Consider the following 14,642-nt stretch of genomic DNA (forward strand, 5'->3'; position numbering starts at 1 on the left):
GTGTCTGAAGCCATTATTTCCAATTTTTGCATCTGACCCGCCTCCTCAGGGCTATTAAAATAGATTTACTTAGTGACACAGGTACCCATCGTTGTAATGGAATTGAAGGGACCTCCCACTGACCCCAGAAACTGTGACAGGGTCAGTGATTATGCTGTGATGCTGCCCACACAGATTATGTGTCACTAATATACTTTTGTTTTAGCCAACTGTGTTTATTATCATAATAACTTGCTAATGGAAAAATGGCTATAGTCTGTCCTGGAAAGAATTAAGATGGATGCTAACAACACTCATTGCAATAACATGGAGTTAGGTGCAGAATGAAGATCGCTTTACATTTTTCCAACAAGGAACCTCTGAAGCAATGATTCCAATGTCTTGACAGATCTTGGGACTTCCTTCAACACAGTCGAAATGGTTTGTCATGCATTATTTTGGTTTGGTGTGCAACATGGAATTCATAGGCGCTGACAGGAGAGGAGAACCCTCAGTTTCCCAAGGTTGAAGACACACAGTGAGGATGCCACTGATGGATAAGAATTACCAGGCACCAGTGGCTTGTGTCAAGATCTGATTAATGAGTCTTTCACATAGGACACCTTAGCTCCCTTGCATGAACAGTCCTCTCAAAACACTTTCCTCATTCCCTGGAAATATACACCCTCACCACCACAGTTAATAACTATTCCACAACTGCCAAACAGAGCATTTATTTCATCTCTGGTTCCAATTTACATTGTTGTAGCAGGAATGCTCTCTTGACACAATTTTAATGAAGTACCACAAAATGTTATTGTTCAACATTTCACTTAGATCTCTTGCTAATGTTTGCCACCCCGTGTTCATCCCAGGTACTTGAGTGTTGTGCTGTACTCCCTAATCTTGTGCTTCTATGATGTGCTCCCCCAATGACTGGAGCATGGAAGGTGGATTATCTACTATATTTCAGCCAAAGGTTCCTAAGATGGTGGTAGTTGTTCACCCCTGTGAGCAGGTGCCTGAGGCAGCCCAGCTGCAGCCTACACTGGAATGACCACAAGCTCCATGGTGGACTGTGCAATAGAACCCCACATATATGGGGTGTGGCATCTGCCATGCGCTGGAAACTCCTATACACACTCTCTGAACCTTGCTGCAGTGTGTCAATACTCAGAAAGCATTGTTCTTTTAAAAGCTGGATTCCTAAAGTCTGCACATGTTCTTTTCAGCAGAGAATAGGTCAACTCGGCTGCTGAGCAGCTTGTTCCTTTCCTTTATTGTCACCACCACCTGCTCCTACTCACTTGTATTCCAAATATTATCCAATGCATTCCTTTAAAAGTCACTGTCTAAATGTTGCAGGTGGATATTGCTATGCTGATACTTAGCAGGGTGAAAATCAGTGGTTGTGCATCTTTCAGTTGCCACATCACTAGACCCTAAGTCAGTTGCCTGACCTTGGGAAAGAAAAGAGACATATGGGTTAGGATGTAGCATTGATGACAATGACTTCTCAGTTCATTTTCCGCACATTGAAGGAACTGATGTTCACTTTCTGATTGAGTTACAGTGAGTGAAAAATTGGGTAAACAATGGTCTGGAAAAGCTGGTCACAGCCCTCAGCTGGGACTATACCTCTGGCCTCCCATCTCCTGCTTCCGCCAAATTATCCCTGCCCTGGATCTCTTGGGCTGCCTCCTCAAAAGGGTGAAATGAATCAGGTTGAGGGAGCCTTTTCCTGTGCAGCTTCTCCATCTCTTGTTATAGGCATTCTTCTCTTGCAAGAACAATGCAGAGAGTTAGATAATTGATATTGGTAAGAAGGCAGTCAGCATTGGCCATATGTAAGTCTGCTTACTATAGTGTATATGATAACAGGAACAATCATCATGCCGCTGCACTACATGGGAGGAGTTGTCAGGGGGAGCAGCATTTCAGGGTATGAGGAAAGGCACAATGAGGGTCAACTTTGTTCTAGACTTGACTATTCCAACGCTCTCTTGGCTGGCCTCCCATCTTCCATCATTCATAAACTTCAGCTCATCCCCTGCTGCCCGTATCCTAACTTGCACCAAGTCCCATTCATCCATCACCCCGGTGCTCGCTGACCAATATTGGCTCCCGGTCCAGCAATGTCTCAATTTTAAAATTCCTATCCTTGTTTTCAAATCTCTCCATGGCCTTGTAGTGATCAATAGCATGTCATTCTATAGTGGACACTAGGTGGAGCTCTGTAGAGCTGTATATAGCTGTATGTATAAGACTACACTACCCAGCTGTATGATATTAAGACTACATTACCCATGAGGCACTAGGCTACCCACAAGGCAACAGTCAAGATGGAAGCCTCTACAGAGACTGTACAAGTCCACATGTGCTCAATAAAAGTAACTAGCAAAAGCTAGCTGTGTTCATAATAAGAATGTCTAGTTATTAATGAACATAACATGGTACCAGGGTGGTGAAGATCTGCTGAGAATTGTGAAAAGCGACATGGAGAATTTGAAGCCACCAGAGCATTTGAATCTCACAGAAAAAATCGACTACAATTGGCAGACTTTTAAACAACAATTCGAACTCTACATTGCAGCCATCGGATTCGGTACGAAGCCAGACGCAAGGAAGATGGCGTTGCTGCTTACGGTTGCAGGCCCACAGGCGATAGAGGTATTTAATACATTTGTATTTAATCCAGAGGAGAACAGAGGAAAATTAGAAGATGTGCTAAAAAAATTTGATGCACATTGCTCTCCCAAAAAGAATGAGACGTATGAAAGATACATCTTCCGTTCTCGGACACAGCAACAAAATGAGACTTTTGATAGCTTTATAACTGATCTGAAACTGAAAGCACAGACATGTAATTTCTCTGAGCTCAAAGCATCCATGATTCGTGACCAGATTGTGTTTGGTATTCATGATAAAAAAGTCAGGGAACGTCTGTTGAGAGAAACCGAACTAAATTTGGAAAATGCGGTGAAAATATGCCAAGCCAGCGAGCTAGCTCGAAATCACGTGAAGACTTTCAGTGAAATCAATAATGATGCGAATGTAATGAGTGATAATGCTGCTGTTGGTGCTGTGTCCTACAAGGGGAAGAAACGTGGGCAGAACAGAAATGAAAAGCAATCGGAGGATGAAATTTTTAATTGTAAACGCTGTGGTTACAAACACCAGTTAAGACAATGCCCAGCATTTGGAAAAATGTGCACAAAGTGTAATGGAAAGAATCACTTTGCCAAACAATGCTTTTCAAAAGTACAAACTAAGAAAGGGCAACGAGTTAATGTGATTGAGGACACTGATTTAAGTGAGACATTTTTTGTAGGAATGGTGTTGTGACGATATCAAAAAAGATACAGAAAATGTGCAGCCCTCAGAAATAAACAATGCTGAACATAAAGTTAATGCAGTAAAAGAGGACAAATGGATGATCCCACTGCAGATAAATGGAGCATTAGTTACATTGAAACTGGACACTGGGGCAAAAGCAAACTTAATCAGTATGAGTGACATTAACAATATGAAAGAAAAGCCCAAAATACAGAAAAAGTCAGTACTACTGAAGAACTATAATGGACAGAAAATAGATAGCTTAGGTGTATGCAGACTTAAAGTGACAGTCAAAGACAAAGTGCATCATCTCATGTTTTCTGTTGTGGCTGAAAGACTTGATTCGATACTAGGTGACAAAGCTTGTGAAGACTTAGAACTGGTCAAAAGAGTCTACCGTATAAACTGTGCCATAAGCAGACCAGATGACTCAGGTGATGAAGCAGAGAGCCCATCAAGGATGAAAAGGCCAAAGGGTATCCATGTCTTAAAAAAGCCTAGTTTCTCCAAGAAGAAAAAGACTTCAAGGTCAAAGAGAAGCCAAAGGAAGAAAAGCACAAAGAGGAAAAACACAAGGAGAAAAAATCCAAAGATATAACCGCAGCAGATGTTGTTTAGCAGTGGAAAGAGAAAAAGAAAAAGAAGAAGCCTGCACCAGAGCAGGAAGCAGTTCCGGTGGATACTCCTTCTTCCCTCAGGCCAATCTTTGGTGTTCCATTAGCCAAGGCTGCTGAGAGGACTATGCCGAACATAAAGTGAACCAGCTGCCAGCAGTTTTTCGAGAGTGCATTGACTACATTGAGAGTTATGGAATGAAGAGTGAAGGAAACACTGAAACCCTCTCCAAGCAAAGATCGCAAGGAGACCTCGATCTATACAAGAGCAGATTGATGACAATGCCGCAACTGCATCTTGTCATTCACCACCAGAACAATCTCATGAAGACACATCAGACTTACCCGTGTTGAGAAGATCCACACGTGAAGTAAAAAAAGCCTGATAGACTTAATCTTTGAGTACAATGTAAAGCTTTGAAAATGTGTTGACTGTTTTGAAAATGTTTATGTTTATAGAGCACTAACAAAAGTGTTACTGATATTATTTTTATTGTTTTCTTGAAAGTTGATTGATATTGATTTTGTTAAACCTCAAAGAAAGGGGGATGTAGTGATCAATAGCATGTCATTCTATAGTGGACACTAGGTGGAGCTGTGTAGAGCTGTATATAGCTGTATGATATTAAGACTACATTGCCCATGAGGCACTAGGCTACCCACAAGGCAACAGTCAAGATGGAAGCCTCTACAGAGACTGTACAAGTCCACATGTGCTCAATAAAAGTTACTAGCAAAAGCTAGCTGTGTTCATAATAAGAATGTCTAGTTATTAATGAACATAACAGGCCTCACCCCTCCCTATCTCTGTAACCTCCTCCAGCCCCACAACCCTCTGAGATCTCTACGCTCTTCTAATTCTGGCCTCTTGCGCATCCCTGAATTTAATCGCTCCACCATTGGTGGCTGTGCCTTCAGCTACCTAGGCACTAAGCTCTGGAATTGCCTCCCTAAGTCTCACCGCCTCTCTAAATTTTTCTCCTGCTTTAAGGCGCTCCTTAATACCTAACTTTTTGACCAAGCTTTTGGTCATCTATTGTAATATCTCCTTATGTGGCTCGGTGTCAAATTTTGGTTGATAATGTTCTTGTAAAATGCCTTGGGGCGTTTTACTGTGTTAAAGGTGATATATAATTGCAAGTTGTTGTCGCATAATGGGCCAACATGGCAATCTTCCCAGGTACTGTCAGCCTGTATGGAGGTGAAGGCATGGGTCCTATGTTAATTATACTTAAGTGGAGTGTGCGTGTGTGTGTGTGTTCAAAATCAACTGGGCCGCACACATAAACATTGTCTGGCCCGGGACAGCTGGAGCTGCTTGGGTGAAGTTTTTCTTTCTATTCCCATTAACATGATTTGATGGAGGACTGCGCCTGGGCAGTTCCAGCTGTCCTGGGTGAAGACATCCCCTCCCCCTACCAGGAAGATCCTAAAGACTTGTATTTAACAACTAGAAAGTGCACCCCTGCAACAAAGTGCACCCCTGCAACAAACCCAACCCACCCATTGAGCCCCGTTTCGAGTGGCGACCCACCTCTGCAGCCTCCCTCCTTCCTTCCCTCTCTCTCCCTCTATCACTCTTAAGAGACAACCTCTCCTTTTGTTATTATTATTGTTTCCTTTACCTTTTTTGAGCAAAGGGGAGAAGGCGCCTCTCCCATCCTGATATCAGAGGGTGAGGTGGGGTTTTCTTCCTTTTTGTTTCTAAAACCCCTCTGTCTGAGAGAAGGCCATACTAGTGTATCAGGCCTAAAACTTGGGGTGAGTGTAGCCCTTATTAACAGCAGTGGCAACTCCATCTTCATCAGTGACGGGGCATAAGTGGGCATGGCAGCTACAGCTATTCCTGTTGCCCTGTCACTTTTCACCCTTATCATCCAAAAACATGGGGCGAAGGGCTACACTTACCCCAACATGACCATCGAGCCATGCGTCAAAGCAATGGCTGGGGTTGTCGGCTCTTCAGCCATCGTTGCTGCCTCAAACGTACGGGAAGGCTGTGTTCTTCCTGAGGTCTGAGCGGGTGGTGTTCCTAGCCCTTAATAAGGGGCTCATGGTGGGCGGGACCTTCCTGCCACTGGATCCCCTTGAGGCCACCACTCAGTTTTTATCAAATGTCCCGCTCTTTATCCTCAGTGAGCGCCTCCTCCCCCACCTACATCAACTGGTGGAGGTGAGATCGGGGATAGCGCCGATCCCGCTCAGCTTCAGAGAGGTCAGCCTCCATCACGTCGTCTTCTTCCGGCGCCAGCTTTACATTCAGCGGGCAAGGGAGGAGGACACGGAGGGTGGATTTGTAGTTAACCACCTACCGCGTCGCCTGCAAGGAGGGTGGGGTATGTACGTAAAAACTGCCCTGCTTCCAAGGCAGCCAAAACAACTAAGGCGGCCAAGGCTGGCACTGCCACTGCCACAACCCGCCTCGCCCCCGTGCTAGGAACACAAATGCGTGGTCGACTTCGGAGGCCAATGTCATTGCGGCCTCTGGCGGGGAGTGCGGAAAGCATCCATGTTGAAGGAAGGTGCGGCAGCAGATTAGACACCTCAGGCCGAATTCCTCGGAGAACGCGAATGCTCACATACCCATGCTCATTCGGGATTCTGATCCTGTGCCAGCGAGCGACCCCGTGCCTGCGAACGATCCCATGCCTGAGCCCACGATCATGCCCGCTTCTGCAGAAAACTTGCATCCTGCAGTCGGGCTCAGGATCAGGAGCCAGAAACAGAAGGAGGATGTGGAGATGGAGTCCTTTGCCAACATGGAGGTCTCCCTCCCTCTGCACCCCTCCGAGAGGAAGAGACGAAGGCGCCACTTCTTAGAAGTGGAGGAGAACCCATGTCCCTCCGTGGAAGAGGAGACAGCGCCCATCGCTGGTGCTGTGGCACCCCCAGCACCACCTCACACAGTCGGCGGGAGTCGACCATCCCTCGGGAGGGTGAGACAGATCCGCCTGTCCAGCCTGTGCCTCCTGGGGGTGGGATGGAAGCCCTGCCCATGGGGAGGGCAGCAGACCCTCCCAAAATAACACTGTCACTCATCGCTGGGTCAGGCATCCTGGAGGTTGGGGCGGGCGGGGGGTTGTTACATGGAGCAGTCCCGTGCAACAAATTTTTAAGTAGATTCATGGACTCCCAGGCTGCCTGCAATTTCTGCTGCCTGGATGAGTCCCTGTACCATGTATACACAGAGTGTGAGGGGCACCTGCCTCTCTTACAATTTTTAAAGGAGCTGCTCCTCAATTTTTGGTTGCACTTCAGTCCCACGCTCATTATCCTTGGGTACCCAGTGCGGAGGGGAGTGGGCAGATCGGAGGACCTCCTTGTTGGACTGCTCCTGGGCCTGGCCAAGGTGGCCATTAACAGTTCCAGGCAGCGGGCGGTCGTTCGGCCTGACTGCCTGCCTCTCTTCTGTGGCTACGTTCGCACCCAGGTTTCCCTGGAGATGGAGCATACAGAGTCTGCCGTACGCTTGAGGCCTTTGCGACCGGTGGGCACCGCAGGGACTGGAGTGCTTCATTACCCCGGGAACAAAATTTTGATTTGATTTGTTAAGTATCATTTAAATTCGATTTAATTTGCAGTTTATTGGTTGTGCCCTTTTAAAATGGGGCACTTGCTTTTTTATTGGTGATGGCACCAGCCATCGATCACTGAAATCAATATAAAAGATGTAAGTAACTGAAGACTGGGCTCCAGTACTCTATCCATCACCAACTGGCTACCTGACATTTACAGCCTACGCTTCAGGTTGCAACAATGAGAGGTGTGAATAAGATTTTCTGCTATCCACACCGAGTGAAATCATTGAACTTCTTGCAACACTGTAGCCAATTGCTTGGAACAATGATGCTGCTGGCATTCACATGGATGGTTACTTCTTGCCAAGAATAATGCCCAACTTGCTGTGGGACACATCTGTAGGGAAGATGTCCCTGCTCAGTTGCAGTTGCGCCAGTAATATTTCCACAACTTTTAAGACTTGCAACAGCATGCAATTTCCCAGCCACTCATGCTGCCAATCTTAGGCGCTACTCATGCCTGCAGCGTGCCCAAATTATGCTAATTATACTGAATCCAAAAACTTAGCTGAATTCAGCACTTTTTGGGGTTATTTAAGCCTAAGGGTGAAAACAGGGGCGAAATCGGTGCTGTGCTAATAAGAAACTCCTGTTTGAAAGTCCGCATTTAGCACACAATTTTCAGGCTAATTGATGATTATCATGATTTGAACTTGTCTGGAGCGCTAACCAGAAACCTGCAGGTTTAGCACTCAAGTGCTGATTAGATGCAATTTTAGAGGAGCAGTAGTTGTGGGCTCCTCACACACACTTTCACTGAAGGTGTGGAGTGCTCTCGCTGGCACATAGTAGTACATTGCAGGATGCCGCAGGGACTGAGGGAGAGGGTGCACAACAGGTTATCTGATGCGGCACTGGAGGTCCTGGTGAAGGAAGTCCAGAGGAGGAGGAGGGATGGCCTGTACCCACAGGAAGGGAAGGATGCCAACTTGCCTTCCTGTCCCTCTCTCCTGCAGCAGCTGGTGCTGCTCTGCCTGACCTCATGTCCTCCTCTCATTCCTCATCCAGGCCAAGGTGCCCATGACCAAGCACTCCCTTTCTTCTGGTGACTCCTATAAGGCGCAGTACCATAGAACTTACTCTTTTTAGGTGAAGTCCTCAGAGAATTTAGGGAATATTGCTCAAGTGTTGCTGAAGTCTTAACAAAGTGTCCCAGAAAGTCTCCCGATGTGTTTCAGAGGTCCTCTTCACAGCTCCAACAGCAATGATCATGAAATGGTGAGTATCCCTTTAAGTAGCGTTTGAAAACATCAACACTGTGTTTACTCCCAAACAGCTGTCGCTGTTAGGAGAGGGCGTAGTTGAAGTGTTAGCCCCCAAAATGCCATGCAGACTCTTTAATGAGCGCTAGAAGGCATTTTAAGTTGCAAGCAGCCATTCCTAGCACTGGCTTCAACTCCTTTACCAAGATGGCATCTTGCGCAAATGTGGGCTAAACTGGCATTTCAGCTTAAGACCCCATCTTGGCTAACTCTTTTGCGCCTGAAGTATTCGACGAAAATTTCCCCCAATGACTTTGGCGGGTGCTATTCCTGCTGCACCTGCCTCCCTCCAGTTCCAGGATTATACATGCAAATCAGCCCAAAATGTTCTTAGAAATTCAAATAGAAAAACTCAGCAGATCTGAAAGGATTAAACTCAATTAAGCAAAAAGAGAACTGGAATTGATTTATTGTCCTGTTCTATTTTACAATGAGGGAGTGGAGTCAAAACACCTTGCTCTTATTCAGTTTGCCTCGAAATGTACTTTCAAAGACATAACAAATAATTTTACTTATGTTAAGACATTTAACCACAATGTTCTCCTCTTCAAATTAGCTCTCAAATACTAATTGCTCAGCTCACTGCAAGAAAAAAAAATACTTTGCAGCTTTGAAAGTGTCAGGATCCTCTGTATTTTTAATTCTGTGCTTATCAAGGGCATTTTCTTCATCAAAATATCTGGGGCTAGAAATTTGCCTCCTTTGCACCTCCTGTTAGTGCCTCTGTGGGATGATAACTGGGCTCTACCGGCTTTGTGACTGGGCGCAGCAATAGTACCGATGCCCGCGAAATTGACGTGGAGGTTTGCGGTGGCGGTAACCACTAGAGCCATGATCTCCTGCACCCGGAGATTGTGACCTCATCCGGCTGTGGAGTGCCTCGGATCCAAACTTCGGTTCTGCCTCCTGCAGCACCGCTGGGCGATAACACCGACGACTACAGGAGGCGTTGTTAGGGAGGCCGGGTGCTTGGGGATCGGTATTTAAAGGTAAGGCTGCTTGCGTCAATTAAAAATGTCTTTTCACCCCTTAGGTTGTTTTTTCAACTTTTTCCTATGCTGCAATTGATCAGCCCTGCGCTCTGAGTGCTAGGGGCTGATCATCGCGGATCACAGCTGCCGTCGGCGACGAGGGACATCAATTTAATGCAGAGCCTGCAGCAATGGCCCTTCCCTTTAAGAGGGGGAAGAAGCCTCCATTCCCGGCAGTGCTGCACTCGACATTGGGCAGCGTTGAACCGGTACCGCCCCTCTTGCTGAACTTTAGCGCTCCAAGGGAAATGGTAGCACTTGATTTAGTGCTGCACTTCCTTCCTGGAGCGCTAAACCCGAAGTTCACATCGGAATTACTGGCATAGCGCCGGGCACTACTTTTTCGTTGCCGCTAAAGTTATCACCCCAAAAGTAGTCCAGGTAACACGTAAAATTCATGCTCAGTGCTCACTTAGATGATTATAGTGCTGATATCAATGCTAAAACTGCTGCTCTTGGGCTCGCCACTCAATTGAATTAATTAAAGGGTAAGTCATGGCAGCACAGCTTGGACCCGTGGTATACTCCACCTGCACGATGTGAGAAATCAGGGACACTTTCTGTGTCCCTGACGACCATGTGTGCGGGAAGTGTATCCAGCTGCAGCTACTGGCAGACCGCATTGCGGCACTGGAGCTGTGAATGGATACATACTGGAGCATTTGCGATGCTGAGGATGTTATGGATAGCACGTTTAGGGAGTTGGTCACACCACAGGTAAAGGCTGCACAGGCAGGAAGGGAATGGGTGACCGCCAGGCAGAGTAGTAGGCGCAGGCAGGTAGTGCAGGGGTCCCCTGTCTCCATCCCCCTCTCAAACAGATATAAAACTTTGGATATTGTTGGGGAAGATGGCTTATCGGGGGAAGGCAGCAGCAGCCAACTTCCTGGCACCATGGGTGGTTCTGCTGCACAGGACGGGAGGAAAAAGAGCAAGAGAGCTATAGTGATAGGGGATTCTACTCTAAGGGGAATAGATAGGCGTTTCTGCGGCCACAAATGAGACTGCAGAATGGTATGTTGCCTCCCTGGTGCAGGGGTCAAGGATGTATTGGAGCTGCTGCAGGGCATTCTGCGGGGGGTGCTCACAGGTAATAACGATATAGGTAAAAAATGGGATGAGGTCCTAAAAGCTGAATATAGGGAGTTAGGAGGTATATTAAAAAATAGGACCTCAAAAGTAGTAATCTCAGGATTGCCACCAGTGCCACGTGCTACTCAGAGTAGAAATAGAAGGATACTTCAGATGAATACATGGCTGGAGGAATGGTGCAAGGGGAAGGGATTCAAATTCCTGGGACATTGGAACCGGTTCTAGGGGAGATGGGACCAGTGCAAACTGGATGGTTTGCACGTGGGCAGGACTGGGACCGATGTCCTAGGGGGAGTGTTCGCTAGTGCTTTTGGGGACGGTTAAAACTGAAATGGCAGGGGGTTGGGAACCTGTGCAGGGAGACAGAGGAAAGGGAAGCAAGGATAGAAGCAAAAGACAGAAAGGAGAAAAGCAAAAGTGGAAGGCAGAGAAATCAAGGGTGTAAATCAAACAGGGCCAAAGTAAATAATAATTCTAAAAGGACTAAGAGTGTTAAAAAATAAGCCTGAAGGCTTTGTGTCTTAATGCGAGGAGCATTCATAATAAGGTGGATGAATTAGCTACGCAAAAAGATGGAAATGGATATGATATAATAGGGATTACGGAGACATGGCTCCAGGGTGACCAAGGCTGGAAATTCAATATCCAAGGGTATTCAATATTCAGGAAGGACAGGCAAAAAGGAAAAGGCGGTGGGGTAGCATTGCTGGTTAAAGAGGAGATTAACACAATAGTAAGGAAGGATATTAGCTCTGGTGATGTAGAATCTGTATGGGTAGAACTGAGAAATACCAAGGGGCAGAAAACATTAGTGGGTGTTGTATACTGACTCCCAAACAGTAATGCTGAGGTTGGGGATTGCATTAAATGGGAAATTAGAGACGCGTGCAATAAGGGCACAGCAGTTATCATGAGTGACTTTAATTTACATATAGATTGGGCTAACCAAATTAGTAACAATACTGTGGAGCAGGAATTCCTAGAGTGTTTACGGGATGGTTTCCTGGATCAATATGTCGAGGAACCAACTAGAGATCAGGCCATCTTAGACTGGGTATTATGTAATGAGAAAGGATTAATTAACAATCTTGTTGCGCAAGCTCCCTTGGGGAAGAGCGATCATAATATGATCGAATTCTTCATTAAGATGGAGAGTGAAGTAGTTGACTCAGGGACTAGAGGCCTGAATTTAAATAAAGGAAACTACAATGGTATGAGGCGCGAGTTGGCTAGGATGGATTGGGGAACGTTACTTAAAGGGTTGACGGTGGATAGGCAATGGCAAACATTTAAAGATCACATGGATGAACTACAGAATTTGTTCATTCCTGTTTGGCATAAAATTTTTTAAAAAGGTGACTCAACCGTGGCTGAGAAGGGAAATTAGGGATAGCATAAGATCCAAGGAGAGGGCATATAAATTGGTCAGAAAAAGCAATAATCCTGAGGATTGGGAGCAGTTTAGGATTCAACAAAGGAGGACAAAGGGATTAATTAAGAGGGGGGAAATAGAATATGAGAGTAAGCTTGCAGGGAACATAAAAACTGACTATAAAAGCTTCTATAGATATGTGAAGAGAAAAAGATTGGTGAAGTCAAGCGTAGGTCCCTTGCAGTCAGAATCAGGGGAATTTATAATAGGGAAAAAAGAAATGGCAGACCAATTAAATACATACTTTGGTTCATTCTTCACAAAGGAGGACACAAATAACCTCCCAGAGATGTCGGGGAACATAGGGTCTAATGAGAGGGAGGAACTGAATGAAATCAGTATTTGTAGGGAAATGATGTTAGGGAAGTTGATGGAATTGAAGGCCGATGAATCCCCAGGGCCTGATAATCTACATCCTAGGGTACTTAAGGAAGTGGCCCTAGAAATAGTACATGCATTGCTGGTCATCTTCCAAAATTCTATGGACTCTGGAACAGTTCCCATGGATTGGAGGGTTACTAATGTAACCCCACTATTTAAAAAAGGTGGTAGAGAGAAAACGGGGAATTATAAGCCTGACATCGGTAGTGGTGAAAATGCTAGAGTCCATTATAAAAGATGTAATAGCAGAGCACATGGAAAACAGTGACAGGATCGGACAAAGTCAACATGGATTTACAAAAGGTAAATCATGTTTGACTAATCTACTGGAATTTTTTGAGGATGTGACTGGTAGAATAGATAAGGGAGAGCTAGTGGATGTGGTGTATTTGGACTTTCAGAAGGCTTTCGATAAGGTCCCACATAAGAGATTAGCGTGCAAAGTTAAAGCACATGGGATTGGGGGTAAGGTACTGACTTGGATAGAGCACTGGTTGGCAGACAGGAAGCAAAGAGTTGGAATAAACGGGTCTTTTTCCGAGTGGCAGACAGTGACTAGTGGGGTATCGCAGGGATCGGTGCTAGGACACCAGCTATTCACAATATATATTAATGATCTAGATGAGGGAACTAGTGGTTAGCACTGTTGCCTCACAGCGCCAGAGACCCGGGTTTGAATCCGGCCTCGGGTGACTGTCTGTGTGGAGTTTGCACATTCTCCCCGTGCTTGCGTGGGTTTTCTCCGGGTGCTCCGGTTTCCTCCCACAGTCCAAAGATGTGCGGGTTAGGTTGATTGGCTATGATAAATTGACCCTTAGTGTTAGGGGGATTAAATACGTGGGGTTACAAGGATAGGGTGGGATATGTGTTGGTGTAGGGGTTACGGGGATCGGGTGGGATATGTGTCGGTGCAGGCTCGGTGGGCCGAAATGGCCTCTATCTGCACTGTGGGGTTTCTGTGATTCTGTGATTCTGTAATGGCCTAGAAGTTGGGTATAGCCCCGCTTGAGGCGTTAGAACTGGCGCTGCACAAAGTTTATAGCCAGACAAAACTTATCGCTGCCTGGCGCGATATTGGGTTGCATCACCCTCAAAGGGGATTGAGGCGCTAACTCAGACGTTGCACGGGGCTCCTAAGGTGCAAAAGTTCAGGTGCTACCCAATATCGTCGTGGATGGGCGCAGCGCAGGTGATCTCAATTACCGGAAACCACGAGACTTCCAGGCGCCGGCCGGCTCTTAAAGGGATGGGTCAGTCAGCCTGAGCTGCTACACTCAACGCCCTGTAGGCGTCAGAATCGGCGCTCGCCCTTCTCTGGCGCAAGAAACTTGGTGAGGATGGAGAAGGTGAGACAGAGAGCAGAGCGCTTCAGCACTGGACCACTTGGTGTCTGCAGTTGAGTGCCGTCGAGATGTTCTGTATCCTGACAATGGCAAGAGGCCGAATCAAAAGGCTTACCGGCGATCTTAGAGGGAGGTTTCTCAGAGGGTCAACTCCAACAGCTTGGCGACCAGGACCCCTGTTCAGTGCAGGAAGAAATTCAACGACCTCACTCGGGTCGTTAGGGTGAGTGTTGGTTATGCAAACTTCTGATTCCCTCCATCTGCACCTAACTTCGAGGACCCTGTTGCCATGATGCCCCAATGGCCATCTGTCAGCAAGCACCCATGGCCCTTTCTGGGCACACACATGGACATTTCTCTCAAGGCCACATGTAAGGGCCCTTGCACCATGGGGGGCATCAGATGATCTCTCAAGGCATCATGTTACAGAACTTCCCCTTCTTTCCCCTGCAGTCCAAGCTGGCGACGATGCGGAGGGAGCAGCGTCGAACCGGTGGCGGACCTCCACAAGTGGTCACTCTCACGGATCTCGAGGAGAGAGTGCACCAGATTCTTGGAGGACGTCTGTCTGGTCCTGTTACCACTGCAGCTGCC

At 46.5% G+C, this 14,642-nt stretch overlaps 1 protein-coding gene across 5 annotated transcripts in view; it reads right to left on the reverse strand.

Annotated features, from left to right (window-relative positions):
- Positions 1-14,642, reverse strand: part of adcy2b (adenylate cyclase 2b (brain)) — a 779,528-nt gene that overhangs the window by 106,802 nt on the left and 658,084 nt on the right. The gene's annotated exons all lie outside the window — the stretch shown is intronic.

The sequence above is a fragment of the Somniosus microcephalus genome, chromosome 5 (assembly GCF_052327205.1).
Source record: "Somniosus microcephalus isolate GS21.2 chromosome 5, FLI_Smic_1.0, whole genome shotgun sequence".
Taxonomy (NCBI): Eukaryota; Metazoa; Chordata; class Chondrichthyes; order Squaliformes; family Somniosidae; genus Somniosus; species Somniosus microcephalus.